Source organism: Stenella coeruleoalba (genome assembly GCF_951394435.1).
Source record: "Stenella coeruleoalba genome assembly, chromosome: 8".
In the NCBI taxonomy this organism is placed as follows: Eukaryota; Metazoa; Chordata; class Mammalia; order Artiodactyla; family Delphinidae; genus Stenella; species Stenella coeruleoalba.
In genome coordinates this window covers 16,713,854-16,722,806 of record NC_137154.1, presented here as the reverse complement: position 1 = coordinate 16,722,806, position 8,953 = coordinate 16,713,854, and the positions used below count along the sequence as shown (strand labels likewise).

The 8,953-nt window shown below is 39.8% G+C and overlaps 1 long non-coding RNA gene across 1 annotated transcript; it reads right to left on the bottom strand.

Annotated features, from left to right (window-relative positions):
• Positions 1-3,549: 3,549 nt before the first annotated feature.
• On the bottom strand, positions 3,550-8,851 carry LOC307190239. Its single transcript, XR_013829447.1, has 3 exons — positions 8,627-8,851; positions 3,782-3,971; positions 3,550-3,599 (listed from the first exon to the last, which is right to left on the bottom strand). It is a non-coding gene; the product is annotated as an uncharacterized lncRNA (long non-coding RNA).
• Between the last annotated feature and the right edge of the window lie 102 nt (positions 8,852-8,953).

Below are 8,953 nucleotides of genomic sequence, written 5' to 3'. Positions count from 1 at the left end.
TGTGGTGAAAAGGGAACCCTATTGCACTGTTGGTGGGAATGTAAATTGATACAGCCACTATAGAGAACAGTATGGAGGTTCCTTAAAAAACTAAAAATAGAACTACCATACGACCCAGCAATCCCATTACTGGGCACATACCCTGAGGAAACCATAATTCAGAAAGAGTCATGTACCACAATGTTCATTGCAGCTCTATTTACAATAGCCAGGATATGGAAGCAACCTAAGTGTCCGTGAACAGATGAATGGATAAAGAAGATGTGGCACATATATACAATGGAATATTACTCAGCCATAAAAAGAAACGAAATTGAGTTATTTGTAGTGAGGTGGATGGACCTAGAGTCTTTCATACAGAGTGAAGTAAGTCAGAAAGAGAAAAACAAATACTGTATGCTAACACATATATATGGAATCTAAAAGAAAAAAAATGGTTATGAAGAACCTAGGGGCAGGATGGGAATAAAGACACAGATCTACTAGAGAATGGACTTGAGGACACGGGGAGGGGGAAGGGTAAGCTGGGACGAAGTTAGAGAGTGGCATGGACGTATATACTCTACGAAATGTAAAATAGATAGCTAGGTGGAACCAGCCGCATAGCACAGGGAGATCAGCTCGGTGTTTTGTGACCACCTAGAGGGGTGGGTTATGGAGGGTGGGAGGGAGGGAGATGCAAGAGGGAAGGGATATGGGGATATATGTATATGTATAGCTGATTCACTTTGTTATAAAGCAGAAACTAACACAGCATGGTGAAGCAATTATACTCCAATAAAGATGTTAAAAAAGAAAAATACCTCTGGTTGGTGTGTATACCTCCTGGAAGGAGGCAACAAAAGGATTAGTGGTTGTGTGGTGCCTGGTTTCCCTACCCTGGTTTTCCTCCTCTCCCCACTCCTTAATCTCTTTACTCAGGTTCTGCTGTAAAAGCTAGTGATAGCTTCCCTTTTTTGCAACTTTTATATTTTTTCAAATCTAATATTTTCATACTTATGTTAAATTTTCTTTCCATCTGTGCGAATAATTTTGCTTCAGCTGGTAAAGGTTATCCAGTTTTGTGTCATCTCTCATTTGGGGAAGTTGTTCTACTTTGGTGTCTGGTTATTTCGGCTGGTGATCTTGTGTTCTCCTAGGGGTATCAGCCAGCTCATCTGGCCATGCATACTGAAAAAGGTCCAAAAGCCAGGCCCTATCTTTGTCACTACAAAGATTAAGGATGGGGAGATTATGAGTCACAGGGTAGAGAACCCCAGTACTAGAAGCACCACTCTTGACTGCTGCCACCTCACCAGAGAACTCTAGCCAGACTTTCCCCTTTAAATCCTTAGTTAGGGATGAAGGAGTTTAAAACAAGTTCTCCCCTCCCCTCACGCCAAAATGTGCCACTTTAACATGTGGATTACTTTAAGCTGAAGTCTATGAAAGCCCAAAAGACTCCGCAAGAGATATTTACCTTTCCTTTAATTGCCTAAAGGAATTCAGATAGAGGGCCTTGTCTGGGAAGAGAACCATCTCCAGAAATAACCACGAAGAACATGGGCGAGGTGTTGTAAGGTGGGGAGCTCTGCAGGGCCTAAGGATCAAAGTCTCTGTGTCCCATTGTCTCTGCATGGAACAGCAAACATTTGTTTTCCATACCTTTGCTCTTTCCAACTTCCTGTGAATTGTCTTCCTCTCCTTTGCAGTCTCAGACCCCTATCCCCTTTTCCTTAGCTCAGAATGGCATATAAGCCTCAATTGTCTGACTGCCTAGGGATCCCATATTCTTATGGGACCCCATATGTATGTAACTAATTTTTCCCCTGTTAATCTATCCTACGTTAATTTGACTATTAGACCAGCCAAAGAACCAAGAAAGGTAAAAGTTTTTCCTCCCCTACAGGGAGAAGCAACACAGGGAGAAAGCATATCCTCTCTTGCTATATAGTAGCCCCCAGGGTGGGGGGAATGGAGGAGCAAATTCCCAAGATCAGTCAGTCCACACCTATTCCCACCAATTCTTCACCACAGCAGGACAGACACTAGCACTAGTAGCCTAGCACTGGAAGAATTAGACATTGATTTGTCTTAAGGCGGAGGTCGGGGGTGGGGTGTGGGGAGCTGAACCCCAAAGATTTTCTCCAGCCTCTGGCTTCCCTACGTCTCGAGACAGCCACCCACCTCTTAGGCTCACCACTCAAGATAGTCCTCAGTTCCCCAGGGCTTCTCACGCTTTGTTTTGTTTGTTCCTAGATTCCACTATCCTGGATAATTACCAGCTATAGATTCTCTAAGGTTGATTTTGGAGTTCGTTGCCGGAAGCCCATGCTGGTTTGCTTATTTTTAGGACCTGGAAGCCCATCTCCTCAGTGGGTTTCTTGTAACAGACGTTTTGGCCAGCTTTCAGGTATGATTAGTCAACATGCAAATTGTGTTTGAGAAGCAATTTAGCCATATGAACCAAAGCCTTCAGATGTGCTTAGCAATTCCACTTTTTAGAAATGTATCCTGAGGAGATAAGCTGATATGTATGCAAAAGTGTATAAGGTCATCTACTGCGGTGTTATTGCTAATAGGAACAATTTGGAAACAACTGAGTATTCATCAACAGGGGATTGGGTAAATAAAATCTGGTATACAAATGCAACATGATGCTGTTCAGTCATAAAAATAATGATACAGACCTATATTTATGGGTGTAAAAGATATACTCAGCAACTGTTAAATGGCATTTAGAATATGATTCCATTTATGTAAAATGAAAGAGAAAAAGGGAGTAAGAGGTCTGGACCACATACAGCAAACTGCTACCAATAATTATCTCTGGGCTTGGAATTTAGGATTATATTTGCTTTCTTCACTATGATTTTCTATATTGTTTGATAGGCAAACATTTATCTTTATAATCTCTATGATCGGAAAGAAGTATGTCTATTTTTATCTTTGAAAATTAAAAACGCTAAATATCCCCCAAACATGAAGCCACAGACTAAACTTCCCTGATGACTTTAGCCCCATTCATATAGTGGCGGGGGCTTCAGAATAACATGCTGCAGGCCTTCAGCAATAATTTGCTGTTTTATAACTTTTAAGCTCCTGTAACCCAGGGGCACAATAAAATAGGAAGGCTAATTCAGTGGAGCTGAAGAAACACTCGTTATCTGGGGAAAGGGTTTCCCCAGAGCTTAGTCACTTGGAACCCAGTGTGGGGCCACCGGGGCAAAGACAGCAAATGCAAGCTGATGAAATATTCGTGGTCTTGACTGCTTGGAGGGGTTCACTGAAGCATTGTTTATGCTGCTATTTCCTGCAAGTCTGAGGTGACCAATCAGCTGATAATAGGTTGGGGGAAAGGGGTAGCAGTGAACATAAACATTGTCAGAATACCGTGATGAAAGCAGGAATCAAGAATGAGCCGCAAGAGGGAAGAGATATGGGAACATATGTATATGTATAACTGATTCACTTTGTTATAAAGCAGAAACTAACACACCATTGTAAAGTAATTATACCCCAATAAAGATGTTAATTAAAAAAAAAAAAAAAAAAAAAAAAAAAAAAAAAAAGAATGAGCCGCATGGCACAGGGATATCGCTTCGGTGCTTTGTGACCGCCTGGAGGGGTGGGATAGGGAGGGTGGGAGGGAGGGAGATGCAAGAGGGAAGAGATATGGGAACATATGTATAACTGATTCACTTTGTTATAAAGCAGAAACTAACACACCATTGTAAAGCAATTATACCCCAATAAAGATGTTAAAAAAAAAAGAAAAAAAAGAAAAGAATGAGTCAGATACCTTGCTGATGCTCCCTGGCCTTCCGACCTTGAGATTCTTGTCTTAGAATCTGGAAACTTAATTCAAATGAGCTAATGGGCTCCCCTGGAGCAAAATAGCTTTTGGTCTTGGTGAGAAATGAAGAACAGCTAGTTTCCTGAGGCATCAGAAAAGGATCAACACTTGGGCCAAATACAATGGTTGAAGCTTCCTGGAGTGAGAGGAAAATGACTCTAGGTCAGCAAGCATCCGGGGTATGCTTAGTGTTTATTATTAATATTAAAATATATTTATTAGTTATTTCAAGAAATCGGTTTTTCCCACTATTTAAAGAAGAGATACTGAGAGTGAGACCAAGTTTTCTCACAGTTTACCTCCACCTACTATATAAGGAGGTACAAAAAAGCAGGCACAGCTTGGCAGGTGGACTAAATGACCCAAGAAAAAATCATTAATGCTGATGATTTCAGTGTCAATTTAGTGACTCTAAACTAAAAGGGAACTTATCTACTCTGTACCATGTACTATGCTGGGCACATTATATGCATAATCTCATTATTTCTCACAAAACTGAATATCTTTAAGATAGGAAAATTATCCCCAAATTGCAGATAAGGAAAAATGAGGATCAAAAAGTAATTATCTTGGCTCAGATTCAAAGCCAGTTAAGAGGTTCATACCCAGATTCAAGACCCAGCTCTGTTTGGCTTCAGGAACAGAATAAATGCTCTTTACACCCACTCACCACTTTGGCTCCCAAACTCCTCTCATGGCCTAAATAGCTGCAAATCAAATGTATTGTAGTGTAACCTCCATAGTGAGTGTTAAGCTTGAGTCTCTGATAACACGGCTAGGTTGGTTTGGTAGGAACACCAAGGCTTCTACCATGGTCTGAAAACTTGTTTTTTGATCCAGTATCCAGTCCTCTTTCCCTCTTCCTGATTACACCTCCAAGTAGCCCATGTACTTGAGGAAAGGCTGACTCCATCCCACAGCTCCAGGGCTTAACCCTAAACTACTCAAGCCAATCAGCACATTCCATCATCCTGGCCAGAATGCCTGGATGAGGGAGGAGGGCATGTGATCCAAACAAGTCTATGAAGGTGAATTTCAGGATTCTTGCTTGGAATGCTGGTGGGACCTGGTGTGCAGATGCAAAGGCTGGAACTGCTGTAGACTTTTTACTATCAAGTGGCAGGCCCAGCGTGGGATGAAGCTGACATAGTAAAAGGCAGAATAAAGAAAAAGAAAAAAAAGGAAAGAATGAAACTGGGTCCTCAATAACAGCACTAAATTGCTAGATCAGCCAAACTTGTGTCTGGATTTTCCTACTGTGTGAGTCAGTAAATCATTACCTAAGACAGTGTGAGTTTTGATATTGTTTCCCAACAGATACAGAATATGGTACCAGAAGTGGAGTTATGGAAGTAATAAACCTATAAGTGTGGAACTGGCTGGATAGAGACAGTAAAGAGAAGGCGAGTGAGAACCCATTGATCTCAAACTGGGAATTTGGTGTCTTTGTTCCTTGATTGTGAAACAACTGGTTATACTATAGCCTATTAATAAAATGATCATATAGTTTATTATCCAAACTAGAACATATTTGAGAATGAAACAGAGGTGCCATTAATAATTATGTCACATAATCCTTCACTCTTCAGATTTCAACCCACTTTTTTTCCTTAACCTTGGAGCCCAGCAGTGCATTTACAGTATGTATTTGTTGTAATTTATCCAGGATCTGGCATATTTTCACTTCCCCCTCAGAGTGTGCAGCATGTCTTTATAGTGGAAATAGAAGTTCATACGAGTTCATTAAGGCTGGACTGAAGTCACATGTGAGGAAGAAGCAAGCCAGGAGAATAGAAAATAGGCAACAGCCAAGGAGGTTGATTTTATCACAAAGGTGATGGGAAACCATTACAGGAGTTTAAGAAAAGTAGTGTCCTACTGAAACTGTGTAACTCAGATTGGGACTTGAACCCACCATCTTCTAATTATTAGATCACACACCTGGTCTCAGGACTTAATGAAACTCAGGTTCTTGATGTCTCATTGCAGAAAAAATTCAGTGAGAGACAAAGTGATAGGTAAGAAGTGGATTTCTTTAGAGAGAAACACACTCCACAGACAGAGTATGGGTCATCTCAGAAGGTGAGAGGCCCCAGAATATGGGGGTGGTTAGTTTTTATGGGTTGGGTAATTTCATAGGCTAATGAGAAGGAGGAGTATTTCAACTGTTTTGGAGAAGGGGCAGAGATTTCCAGGAATTGGGCCACAGCCTACTTTTTGATCTTCGATGGTCAGCCTCGGAACTGTCATGGCACTGGTGGGGGTGTCACTTAGCTTATGCTAATGTGTTACAATGAGCGTATAATGAGGCTCAAGGTCCACTGGAAGGCAAATCTTCCGCCATCTTGGATCTAGTTGGTTCTAACCAATTTTTGTCATGTCCTATGGCTATGTCATTCTTTTAAAGGTTGTGTTGCGCCCCCTTCCCTCCTGTTTCACTATCAATCTCCCATTTTAAAAAAAGTCAGTATTGTGCAATGAGGAAGACAGATAAGAAGAGAGGAAGCCACATGCAGACTACTGCTCTAAGAATAATGAGCATTTTTAACACTGACAGTGGCAAGGTGGAAAGGAGGGGACAAATTTGAGAGATTGAGAAGCAAAAGGGGAGCAAAACGATTTACCTGAAGCCAATTCTCATAATGATACATTCGCCTAAAATCTAAATAACAAAACAGCATTTCAAAACTGATATGACAGTTTCAGCCCGTTTTGAGAGCGATCATTCTTTTAGGTTTCTTTTTTTTCTTCTGCAATGTTCAAGGAAATTTCCTCAATTTATCTGAGGGCATTTTCACATTTAGATCATATGGCTCCTAATTCTTTAAAGGATACAATGAATTTTATGTACAAAACATTGAGTATAGTCCCGTTTGTCTATTCATTCGTTCAGCTGTCTTTTCCAGTTATGCCTACCACTGAGCTTTTCAAGGATTTTTGTCCAATTAGTCTAAGGGCACATCTGTCTAAGTTTCATTTTTCTAATGTGTTTATCACGTTTGTAGAATTCCACATGACTCTCCTAATTTATCCATTTTGAGGATTCTTGCCTCTTTCTTGTTGGATTCTGTGTATGTGTTTTGCATTTTCTGAGTACTCGATTTATTAAGCAAATTAGATCTTTTCTAATATTTTCCCATGTTTCGCTAAAAATGACATTTTATACAGTAGAAATTAAAAGATGTAATGGATATAGAGAAAGTCTCTTTAGCTCCACAGAATTTCACTTTATACAAAATAATACTGGATCACACAACCCTAAAAACAAAATCCACCATAATATCACATGTTATTAGGAACGGCATGCTGGTAATCAGAAGCATTTTTATGGTATAAGTTCAAGGTAGCTTGGATAGTTTAATGAGTCCAGGACTTGAAGTCAGACTTGAACTTGAATACTGGCCATGACACTTCTAAGCCATGTGACCATGGCCAAGTTATTTGGCTTTTCCAGGCCCTAATATCCTTCATTTCCATAGTACTAAGATTTATTTCATAGGACTGTTGTAAAAATAAAATAAAATAATAAAATAAAAATTAAATAAATTTAAAATGATAATAAAATAAAATAAAGGACTCAATGCATACATGCATGGGAAGTACTTTTAAAATAGTAGCTATTGTCATAGATTTTATACCAGGTTCCTCTGCCTTCAGTGAATTGGATAGAAACCCAGTGGTAGGACAGCAATTTTCTTATCTGGAAAATGGGATAAGAGTATTACCTCTTTTGTAGGGCTATAGTGAGAATTAAATGACATAATGTATGTAAATATATGGAACTGTGACTGATACATACTACGCACTCATCATATTTAGTCATTAGCATGATTATTACTACTTTTTACTCTGATTAAATGTAAATCAAGTAATACTTTTATTCAAATACTCACCACGAGTTGAGTTCTCAGTATCTTACATCTCAAGAACTAAAACCAGCACTGAATAAGCCCCAAACTTGGCTTTACCTAAAACTGTAAGGAGATGGCTATATACAGTGTTGAAAGGACCTCTTACCAACTTCAAATGTATCTCTTGTAACATCTCAGAATCTGTTACCTACAGAAACAGGACACTGTAAGTGGGAAGTTGATAACCAGTACCTGAGTGCCAAGATTAGAGTTTGCATGACACTACTGAAACTTCCCTTTTCAACTTTGGCCAGACAAAAGAGGAGATTTTAGGGGCCAGAGTGTCCAGCAACCCAGTTAGTAGACTCAGACTGTGGAATTGCAACTTCTTATAATGTTGATACTTTATTGACACCTTGAAATAGACCATGGAAACAACTGCACACACAAATGCACCTAGCACTATGGGCATCCTGGAGATGAGATCTCCTAGAACCCAGCAGATCAGTTCACCAAGTGGGGGGTGGGGGGACAGAAACTTTATAAAACTTTGCTTGAGATCCAGAATAGGTACAGGTCACTCATAACTGCAGCCTTTTAAAACGATGTGTTGATAGAGGGTTGTATTAGTTAGGATCCAGTTGCTGTTGACACCCAAAATTTATTTCTCTCTCATTTAATAATCTGAATTTACATAAGCAGTCCATTGCAGTTGTCAGTGTCAGAGACCCAAGTGCTTTCTGTGTTTTTGCTCCACATTCCCTACAATATTACTGTCATCTTTAATTCCAGGATGGCACACCATGATGGTCTCACTCCAGCAGAAGAGTTAAAGGAGAAGAAGGTCACACTTCTTTCCTTTAGAGGCATGACCCAGAATTTATATATGTCACTTCCACTCATATCCCATCAGCCAGAACTTAGCCACATGCACACTTACCTGCAAAGGAGGCTGGGAAATGTTATCTTTGTTTTGGGTGGCAAAGTGCCCAGCTAAAGCTTGGAGTTCTGTTAATATGGAAATTAAATGAGAAAACATAATAAGAAACAACTAGCAAACTCTATTTAAAAGGCAATTTAGATTGGTAGTTGAGGATACAGGCCTTGGAGGCTGAGAGCCTGGGTATGAGTCATGGAATAGCAATTAAGTATGTGGATTAGCTCTCAATTCCCTGGGTGACCTTGGCAAAGACATTCATCTCACTAAGCTGCAGTTTCCTCATAATATAGTGCCTATTTCATCAGATTATTGAAGGAATTAAAACCA